Here is a 10610-nt window from a genome sequence, read left to right as displayed (position 1 = left end):
AACGGGATCGTGTGTAGGTTCCGACAAGGGGGGTTTTCGTTGCTGGGTTCAATTGTAAAAGGCAAAGTGGAATTTAACTCCTTTCGTAAGTTACAATTAAAAAAAAAGATATACAAAAGTCAACATGGGATATCTTGGGTGTTGACGAGGATTGTGAAGAAAATTTAAAATAACAAGTTGGTTTATTTTAATTTTTGTTGGTTAAATAAGTTTGGTTTAACCACGAGTGTTAAGGTTTTTTATTTAGTTGAATAAGTCGGTCAATTCAGGGTTTTTATACGGGTTAAACGAGTTAGCTTTTAACCAAGGTTTGTGGGCAAACGTTTTGGTTCTAAAAGGTTGTTCGGGACTAGTTGGTTTGTATTTGTTCCAACGTAGTGGAACAAGGGTGTTCGACGACGTTAATGGCAGGTGACAAAGAAGAGCCGATAATCCAACCCAAAGCGAGTGGGGGGATATCGTTGCAGGTTCCAAAGTTGAACGGAACTAATTGCATCACATGGGCGATTGTGGTGGAAGCGATCTTGGATGATCAAGAGTTATGGGAAGTTGTTCAATCGAATGAGGGTGCGGCTATTGATGCGAAGAAGAATAAAACGGCAAGGTCGTTTTTGTTCCAAGTTATGGAAGGTAATATTCTTCTTCAGGTTTCTCAATACAAGAATGCTCGAGAAATATGGGCGGCTTTGAAGGCACAGTTTGTTGGGCCGAGCGAGTCCAAAAGGCTCGACTACTGACGTTGACAAGTGAATTTGAGAAACTCAAGATGGCGGAAGACGAGACTGTTGATCAGTTTGCAGGAAAAATAACCGGTATGGTTTCAAAGGCAACGGGTCTTGGTCACATATTCGAGCAAGATGTATTGGTGAAAAAGTTACTTGACGGGGTTCCAGACAAATATTTCAACTTGGTAGCCTCTATCGAGCAAACGGTTAATCTCGATAGTATAAGGTTTGAAGATGTTGTTGGAAGACTTAAGGCGTTTGAGGAACGTCTACGAGGGAGAGAGCGCGCTTCAAATTCACAAGGTCAGTTACTTTTCAATCGGTCGGAAAGTAGTTACAAAGGCAAGTCGTATGATCAGTCCGGTAGCCGAGGTAAGGGTTGGCTGAGTTCATAGGGGCGTGGAAGAGGCCGGGAAACCGGAGGTCATGACCGAGAGGATGAGGATCAAGATGGTTGTGAAAACCGAGATGGTCAACATCGTGGGTCAAGGTATACGCGTCAAATAAAGGATCGTCAATGGAGAAGGAAGGATATGTCAGTGTTACCGTTGTGATGAGTTCGGTCACTTTGCGTCTACGTGTCTGGAACGTATGAAGAAAAAGGAAGAATCTAATTTGAACAAAATTGATGATTTTGATCCAAGTTTATTTATGATAAAAGGTTATCAGAAAACGGTTTTTCTGAATGAAGATGGTGTGATTCCAAAGCGTTTCGAAACCGAGCCGATGAAGAAAGATGTTTGGTATCTCGACAACGGAGCGTCGAATCACATGACGGGTAATAAAGCGTATTTTTATGAGTTGAATGAAAAAGTCACAGGAACGGTGAAGTTCGGAGATGAATCTTGTATTGATATTCGGGGAAAAGGGTCAGTCTTAATTGAAGGAAAAACGGGGGAGCAACGTTTGTTGACCGATGTCTACTATATCCCGAGCCTACAGTGCAATATCATAAGTCTTGGTCAAGCAACAGAAGGTGGATGCGAGATTCACATGAAGCATGATTTGCTAACCATTAAAGATGATACATGTAAGCTTTTGATGAAGGTGACAAGGACCAAGAATCGATTGTACAAGATTAACCTCAAGATAACAAGTCCCGGTAAACGAGGTATCATTGGAATGAAGAATTTTGCAGGTAGGGATCTTCAAAGAATTAGACTGAAAGAAGACGAGGCGGTTACGAGTCAGATTCCAATCAAAGATCCAAGTTCCAAAATCCAAAGTCCAAAGAAGAGTGTTCAAGAAACTAAACGCGTGGTCAAGGAAGAGATTCAAACCCAAGGGAAGGCGTGTAATGATCAAACGAATCAAGTGTGTCTTCTAGCCAAGTGGAGCCCAAAGAACATTGCAATAGATCATGAAAAGCCTCGGGAGAATCAAGAGAATGATGACAAGCGTGAAGTTGAAGACCCGCCAATTTCGAGTAGGAAATTAGGGTGTGAGTCGGTGACTCGGGTACAACAATTGCGGGGGTGATTGTTGGGTCAATTGTTGTTTGGCCCAAGTGTAAAGCCAAACCCAATAATTAGGTTTTATTATATATGGTAATGCCTTGGCAAACAAGTTAGGGTTAGTCTATATAAACCAAGTTATAGTTAGACATTAGAGAGTGTGTGAGTTTGGTGTAACCGAGTTAGGGTTCATCAAGAGTCAAACCAAGTTAGGGTTTGAGAGAGTTGTAATTAGTTTTTAGAGTCATATTTTCTGATTAATATAAACGAGAGTTATTCATTTAATTCGTGTGTTGATAATCGATACGGGACTTGAGAGAATTATTGTTTTAAAATATTACATAAGTTAAATCCTTATTGTTTAACGAATTTTTGTGGTATTTCAACGAGTTTAGTTGTTTTTGCTATATTTATGGTCGTCGGCATCCTATTAATGTTGTCTTATGGCCATTTAACTTATTTTCTTTCAGAAGAGTTTATAAGTAGAAAAACTCAAGATAGGGAGATTAATTTTTATGTGTTCTTGATATATTGTGCTTGACTGTTCAAAAGTGAGTGTGACAGCATACTATGAGCACAAAATTTTAAAAATTTTAAAGTTCATACTTCATACATTGCCATGCTGGAAGAAGCCAAAAAATATGACCACAAAGAATCGGGCAAGAAACAAGAACTTTTCTATTTCCATTCATATAGATAAAGTTGCAGTCTAGGATTTTTTACAAAATGAGTTGAAAATGGTTGAAAATTGCCCCAACTGTTTCGCGTAAAACCTTCTAAATTATCATGTACAAGAATTAGGAAATTGATGTATTTGAAATGATATAATTTTTGTAAATATATTAGACACACTAGTTATATTGTGGGTCGTTTATTATTCATTTATTAATTTATATACATTTTAACTTTAAAAGAGCCTAACCTCAACAAGGCTTGTTAAGGCTTGATGAGCCTAAACTTCAAACCTAAAAATACACAAGGCTCGAGCTTTCTACACAAGGCTCAAGCTTGGGCTCGATAACTAAATGAGATTTATTCGAGGCTCGGGGTCGGCAAGTTTCGAGCTTTTTATCGATCCAATCTCAAGTAGCTCGCGAGCGGTTCGGCTTATTTGCGCCCCTACTTCCGTGCCAATCTGATCCAAGAATTACCTACTTTTTATATGTTTCAGCCCAGGAAGTTGTTTCTTTCAGCCCCATGGTGACCGAATAACTGCTAAATTAATGACATTTATACGAACAGAGTACCGTAAAAGAGGTTATCAAGAGGTTATTTTTTGCTTCATGTGTGCTTTCTTAAGTATGAACACTCTCGAATTTAACATATTGTACCTAGGCCTGTTCACGAACCGAGTCGAGCCCGAGCCAAGGCAAGCTCAAGCGCGGCTCGATATTCAATCGAGCTGGCTCGGCTCGAGCTCAAGCTCTTAATCGAGCTAAAAATTTGAGCTCAAGCTCGGCTCGACCCGATTTGGCTCGAGTTTACCTGTAATAATAAAAATTATATGCAACCATCAAGTTAAACTAAATAAATATGACGTTGAGATCAACACCAACCAAATACAAACTAAATAAATACGTCTAATAACACCATCGAAAACAAAATATGTTCAACAAGTCTAAACCAAACCAAATACAAAATTAAGCAGAGAAGTATATCTATGAGCGGCGGCCGATGGCGGAGGTGAATATGAGTGGCGGCTGACGGCGGAGGTGAATATGAGCGGCTAGGGTTAGGGTGGAAAATGAAACGTATACTGATTATTGAGTGTGTGAAGTATGAAGTCTCATCTCTCAGTTACTCGGTATATGGAATTATGAATATGGACTATGGAGTGAGAAAGGAGATTGGGCTGGATTAAAGGAAAGCCCATGTGTTAAAATAATTGGGCTCGATAATTAGATGCATGTATGTGTGTGTATATATATATATATAATAAATTAAAATAAAATAGTTCGAGCCAATCGAGAGAGCCTATCGAGCGAGCTCGAGTCAAGCCGGGGCTAGCTCAAGCTCGGCTCGTTTAGAAATCGAGTCGAGCTAGGCTCGGCTCGTTTACAATCGAGCCGATTTCGAGCGAGCTTTCTCCGAGCTTTTTTCGAGCGAGCTTCGAGCTGTGAGCTTTTTGAACAGCCTTAATTGTACCATTACTAGCGCGTGTTTAAAAGGGTAAAATGATCAAAAGTGAAAACGATTTCTGTTTCGTTAATCTCGAAAAGTTTCATGTTGTTTTATGAGCTTGATATTCGATAACAAAGCTCATACTTGCAAGGGTCAGTTTTAAGTATTTGTTTTCATTTTAACACCATTATTAAAAACTGATTTAAACTATAAGTATAAGCTATCATCATCATCGTCATTCTGCAGAACTTCCGCTTCGCATGGCTGACTTTGGAGTTTTGCATCGCAACGAAGCCAGTGGTGCATTGACCGGTTTGACTCAGTGTTCGGAAATTTCAGCAGGTAATGCAGTAAAAAGTTAATATTTAGTTAACTTATTGATAACATATATAAATGAATTAGAAGTCTTGTCATAACCATATGCAATATGCATGGTACTCATTTTAAAGGTCTCAAAACTGTTAATATGATGGTTTGGTAATATATACTTTATAAGTTCTTTTTTACTTTTATGTGGAATATTTAATAAATATGTATAGTGTTACACCCTTTTGGTATCAATTAAAATCGTATGTTACGCGAACTATTATTTCTACAATATAACCATTTTTTCCTCTCTTAGGATGATGCTATATATTTTTTGTAGAGTCTCCCAGAGATGAAATTTATTCACAGCTAATACTTGTCTAAGGCTTTTTCTTACAATCTTTTGACTTTTTTTTCTTGATATATATACAGATAAAAGATTAATTGTTCTAGACTTCATCTATTATGCCTATGATATATTCGGGTTCACCTTTGAACTAAAACTATCGATAGTATGTGCATTTGATCCTATCTTATTACTGCTTATAGCTTATTATTTATTTTGTACTGATTATTGAAACAGAAGAAATTAACAAACAGATCGTAAACTGTATTCTTTACTGAAGGGATATATATGATGCATATATATATGATATATATCTTGTTGTGAATCCAACTTTAATGTACCTTTTTGTTACCTTCATAAAATATTTATGGAAAGTTATTTTATTATGTATTTTATGTTAAACTTGAACATGGTAAAACTGATAATTGAGAACTGGACTCTCATTTGCAGAACAAGAAACACCAAATATCACCTTCTTGACTCAGTTCCTTCTTTGCTGTACGAACAGAAAGTAAACAAATAGATGGCTGAGAGCAATTAATTGAACACACCTTGATTATTATTTAACAAACAAAATATATTAGAACTCCTTTAATTAAGAAAAACGACGAACAAAAATACATCAAATACCACAGGCTTATATAGATATCCGTTGGCCTAGTCCTACTCGAAATCAAATAAATCCAACACTAAATTGGGTGTAGGATAAGACTTAATTAAATAAGACTAACTTATTGATAAATAACAAACGAATTATTATTTAATATCTCCTCCAAGCCACCCCATAAGATTTACCGAATCGCCCTCAAATATCGTCTCATTTAACAGTTTATAGAGGCCAGAGAAGTATCTAGCTTGGAGATATGGAAACATGGGAAAAGGCTGAGAAAGCACTTGCAGACGCGTTGAATGAATTTGGGAAGCCATGGCAGGTTAAAAACCAATTTATAATTTCAAAAATGTGGTAACAAATTTTTTAATTATTTTCATTTCTTTTATTTGTAAAGTAAAAAATTTTAAAAAGATTAAAAAGATTTTTAAAAAAAAATATGTAGTTCACAAAGTTGCATTTATGTAGCTCACGAATATAACTCAAACAAGGTACATATATGTTACGTACAAAGTTACATATATGTTTTTGAGCTACATATTTTTTGGATATTTTTTACATTTGTTACCTTATAAATAAAGGAAATTAATGAAAAAAATTTGATTGGTTAGTAGTAGTTTTTGTAAAACTTGGAGCAACACCAACTTGAAGGACCCGAATGGTTAATACGAAAAGTATAAGGGTGGTACGGAAGATCTCAAGGGGCAGTTTGGTGGAGATCCAAAGTTCAGGGACCAAGTTGAATAACTTGGTGTCGTAATTATCTTTTACTTATTATTAAATAAATTAGAGGTTTAGTTTAATTGTGATTCCTAGTTTGAGTAGGATTAGAATTGTGGGTGTTATATAAACCCATCAAATGTTTTATTTGTGTAGAGTAGAGAGAGTTAAAGTATTTTATTCTTATTTCTTATTAATGAAAATAGTCGCATAAACGTTTTATGCAATATCGTGTTTGGTGTTCTTGATTCACTTGTCTAAGGTTTAACAAGTGGTATCAGAGCCTAACGATCCAGGCTCGTGTTGATCGCCTGATCGGCGGTAAGTCTTGATTGCGGTAGTAGTTCCGATCAAACACATAAGAGGCCAAGAAACCGATCGTGGTCAAGAAACGGTTCAAAATCGCTACGAGAAAAAACCAGAGACTACATGAACATTGATTGAGAGCTATCTGCAGAGGTATCCCGAGGCGAGTAAAGGTAGTGAAGAAAGTTCCCTTTGTTTCAGTTTGTTTGTCCGATTGAGTAGAAGAAAGAAGGTTGAAGCATTATAGTATTATTTAATATATTGTTTGTGATTTTGGTTTGTTGCTGCTTCTGATCGAATAAAAAAAAAGCAAGAACAAGTGGCCAGTAATTAAAAAGTAAGTGGAAGGTTTACAATTAATTCGTTGTGAATATTGAATTGGGTTTCAAAGTGAAAGTCGGTGGAAGATTTAACTCACAAAGAAGAGTTTAAGGAATTGTGGTGAAAAGTCCATCAAAATCTATATTGCTATTTGATTTTTTACCCACAGCCACAAACCGTTATCTTGCAGTAGAGATTAGTAAATAAAACAAACATAAAACAATGGCAGAATTACAAGTCGTAGGCGGAATCAAGAAATTGAACCAAAGCAACTACAAACAATGGTCGACATGTATTAAATCGTATCTTCAAGGTCAAGATCTTTGGCTGGTAACGAACGGTACCGAGACGAGACAACCCGCGAACGATATTAATGGTAGTATCGGGAAGTGGCAGGTGAAAGCGGGTCGGGCTACGTTTATCATCAAGACAACGGTTGATGATGATGTTCTTGATCACATTCAAGACCTCGAATACCCAAAGCAAGCGTGGGATACGCTAATGACCTTATTCACGAAGAAGAACGATGCTCGATTGCAACTAGTCGAAGGTGAGTTGATGACAGTTTCGCAAGGTGATCTTCCAATTTCATAATATTTTCGTAAAGTTAAGAATCTGGGTCGCAAGATTGGAGAACTCGATCCACAGTCTCGGGTTAGCGATGCTCGTATGAAGCGGATACTCATTCATGGTTTAAGGCCGGAGTATCATAGCTTCGTTACCACTATTCAAGGGTGGGCAACCGAACCGAGTATTACCGAGTTCGAGAATATTCTTGCCGGACAAGAAGCCTTAGCAAAACAGTTAGCAGGTGTGTCGATTAAATCTGAGACCGAAGCCTTGTATGTCGAAAGAAAGGAGAAGAATTGGTTTAGTAAAAATCATAACCGTTATGGCGAGAAAGATAAAAGTAAATATCAGGAGAACGAGAAACGTGACCGACCCAAGAAGAGAGAATGGAACCGAAAGGGTCGAGATGACAACTCTGAAGAAAATTCATCGGACGAAAAGAACCGAGACAAGGAATCAAGGTATCAACCAAAGCAGTTTCCGTTTAGATGCCATATATATAGACAAAAAGGGCATATGGCAAAGTACTGTCGAGAACCTAAGGAGGAAGGTAATGCAGCTATTATTAAAGAAGATGAACCGTGGGATGTGGAGGCTAATATGGCTGAGGTTCAAGGAAAATACACAGTTGATACCGAATTCAAACCAAACCTGGTAGATGAATGGTTTGAAGTAGGCTCCTGTTGGTGGACAGATCAGGAAGTAGTGCCAGAGTCGAATCAATTGAAGGTAACCCTGGAATCATCTATTGTTATTTTGAATCTAGATGATGGGGAAGTTGTAGTTGAAGAAGAAAGTACGATTGATCCAGACGTAACCGTGACAGTAACCGAACAAGACGAGAGAGAAACAGTGTTGGAAGAAGTGCACGAGGAGGTAGTTCCGTCTTATGTTACGGGTTGTCATGGTGGAATAGAAAACGTTAAAAATCAACAAACCAACAAAGTTGACGTTGGAGTTTGCATGAGGTTCATGCAAAGTTCGGGTGAACCGAATGAACGAATGAATGAAGAAGTTGAGTTCGAGACGGAGCATGCATCGAGTGAGGATGGAAAATTTGCTTTGAGTACCATGATAGTTGGTCATGAAGTTAAGAAAGCAAAAGTCGTTTCCAATATGAAGTTGGTTGATGCAATTCTAAATAATTGTAATCTCGAAACTAGCTCAATTGATAACATGAAAAAGAAACCTGAAGGTAGGGTTGTGAAGTCGAATCCAAGAATCAAGCTCAAGGAGGTGCGAGCTTTACAAGGTGTGAAAGATCTTGGAGGGACAATGAAAGTTGGTATTGAGAGGGAGTGTAAAACTTGGAGCAACACCAACTTGAAGGACCCGAATGGTTAATACGAAAAGTATAAGGGTGGTACGGAAGATCTCAAGGGGCGGTTTGGTGGAGATCCAAAGTTCAGGGACCAAGTTGAATAACTTGGTGTCGTAATTATCTTTTACTTATTATTAAATAAATTAGAGGTCTAGTTTAATTGTGATTCCTAGTTTGAGTAGGATTAGAATTGTGGGTGTTATATAAACCCATCAAAGGTTTTATTTGTGTAGAGTAGAGAGAGTTGAAAGTATTTTATTCTTGTTTCTTATTAATGAAAAGAGTCGCATAAACGTTTTATGCAATATCGTGTTTGGTGTTCTTGATTCACTTATCTAAGGTTTAACAGTTTTCTCATAACTTTTTAGTTTTCTCATGATCCCTTCCTATATATAATAGCCACTTCTAAGTTACGTTAAACTTACCCGTTTATTTAAATTTTTTGGTAGATAAATGAAGGAGACGAGGCATTTTACGGTCTGAAAATTGATATATTAGTTTCTAATGCAATGAAAAAACTATTTCAATGTGCAACTTTACAGGTTCATTTCAAGACTGAATTATTATATGTCGTCCTTGTTTATTCCATGAGCTTAATTGTTTAACAAATATGTGATGTTCAAGCAACTGGACTACCAACTCCCCGAACGTTTCAATTTAACTTTCTTGGTAGAAGATGAGCTTCATTGGGAGAGGCCCGTTATGATACTTAGAGCTATATATTTTAGGGTCGGTTGAACGTATGTTTGCTGGCAAAATACATGCAGAAATATTTATATATATTTATCTACAGTAGGTAAGCGTGCGAGTGAGAAACAAGCAAAACATATCTTTCTTTGATTAAATTGACGGTGATCACAAATACCCCCCACCCACCACTATTAAAATAACCATCTAGACAAATAAAGTGTTATAATGTGTACAATGACAGCTCACAATGTCTTGCAATATATCATACCTGTGTGTTATTTTTTACTTTTCGACAACTTGAAGCTTAAACAAGTACTGTTAAAAAAAAACATAATATCAATAAAAAAAATGTTAGAAATTTAGAGATTTTGATGTGCAAAAGATGATTTTCAGTGTAGGGGTAGTGTGTTATTTAAAGTAGCCGCGAGAAGGATATGTAAATATATCATCTAGCTTTATTACACCCTGATCAAACCGCATATAGTAGTCAGCTTCTTTTTTTCCGTCTTACGTCTGGGTAAGTTGGATGATATGGTTTGGATCCATAAACAAAAGTAAAAACTAGTTCAATATTAATAAAATATATATGTGGTAAAATTCATGTGTAAAAGCAATACCATTAGTCTTTCCTTACAAAATTGAAACTAATCTGAATAGTATACAACAGCTCTCGTAGCTCAGTTGGTTAGAGCACCCGTTTAGTAAGCGGGAGGTCTTGAGTTCGACTCTCAACAAGAGCAACTAATTTTTGCGCAAACATATTTGGGCTGGGCTTGGCAGGCTTATTAAAGAGATCCACGAAAACTTGGGCTTGTATTTTTATGTAATTTATAAAGAAACAAAGATACTAGCCTTGTATCATTATAACCATGGTTTTGGATTTCAAATAAATCAAGTCGTTTAAATGATCTCTAATTCGACCCATGTTTAACCCATAAATGATTTAAGCAAGTGTTATGAATCAAAGTGTTAGATCGATTTACAAGAGAAAGAAGAAGACTAAAAGAGGAGAAATATTCTCAAATTCTTCGATAGTTCATTCATCTCTTCTCGTGATTTAAGTAAACGATTATATCAACCTACATTGGCAACCCTTATACTATTTTACAATTACAAAACA

The 10610-nt window shown here is 36.7% G+C and overlaps 1 non-coding gene across 1 annotated transcript; it reads left to right on the top strand.

Annotated features, from left to right (window-relative positions):
- The first annotated feature begins 10156 nt into the window (after nucleotides 1-10156).
- On the top strand, nucleotides 10157-10230 carry TRNAT-AGU (transfer RNA threonine (anticodon AGU)). Its single transcript has one exon. It is a non-coding gene; the product is annotated as a tRNA-Thr (tRNA).
- The last annotated feature ends 380 nt before the right edge of the window (nucleotides 10231-10610 follow it).

The sequence above is a fragment of the Bidens hawaiensis genome, unplaced genomic scaffold (assembly GCF_021521415.1).
Source record: "Bidens hawaiensis isolate Kalapana, Puna unplaced genomic scaffold, B.hawaiensis_p1.1 tig00023056_1, whole genome shotgun sequence".
In the NCBI taxonomy this organism is placed as follows: domain Eukaryota; kingdom Viridiplantae; phylum Streptophyta; class Magnoliopsida; order Asterales; family Asteraceae; genus Bidens; species Bidens hawaiensis.
Note: the sequence above shows the minus strand (reverse complement) of the source record. Positions and strands in the feature narration are given on the sequence as shown.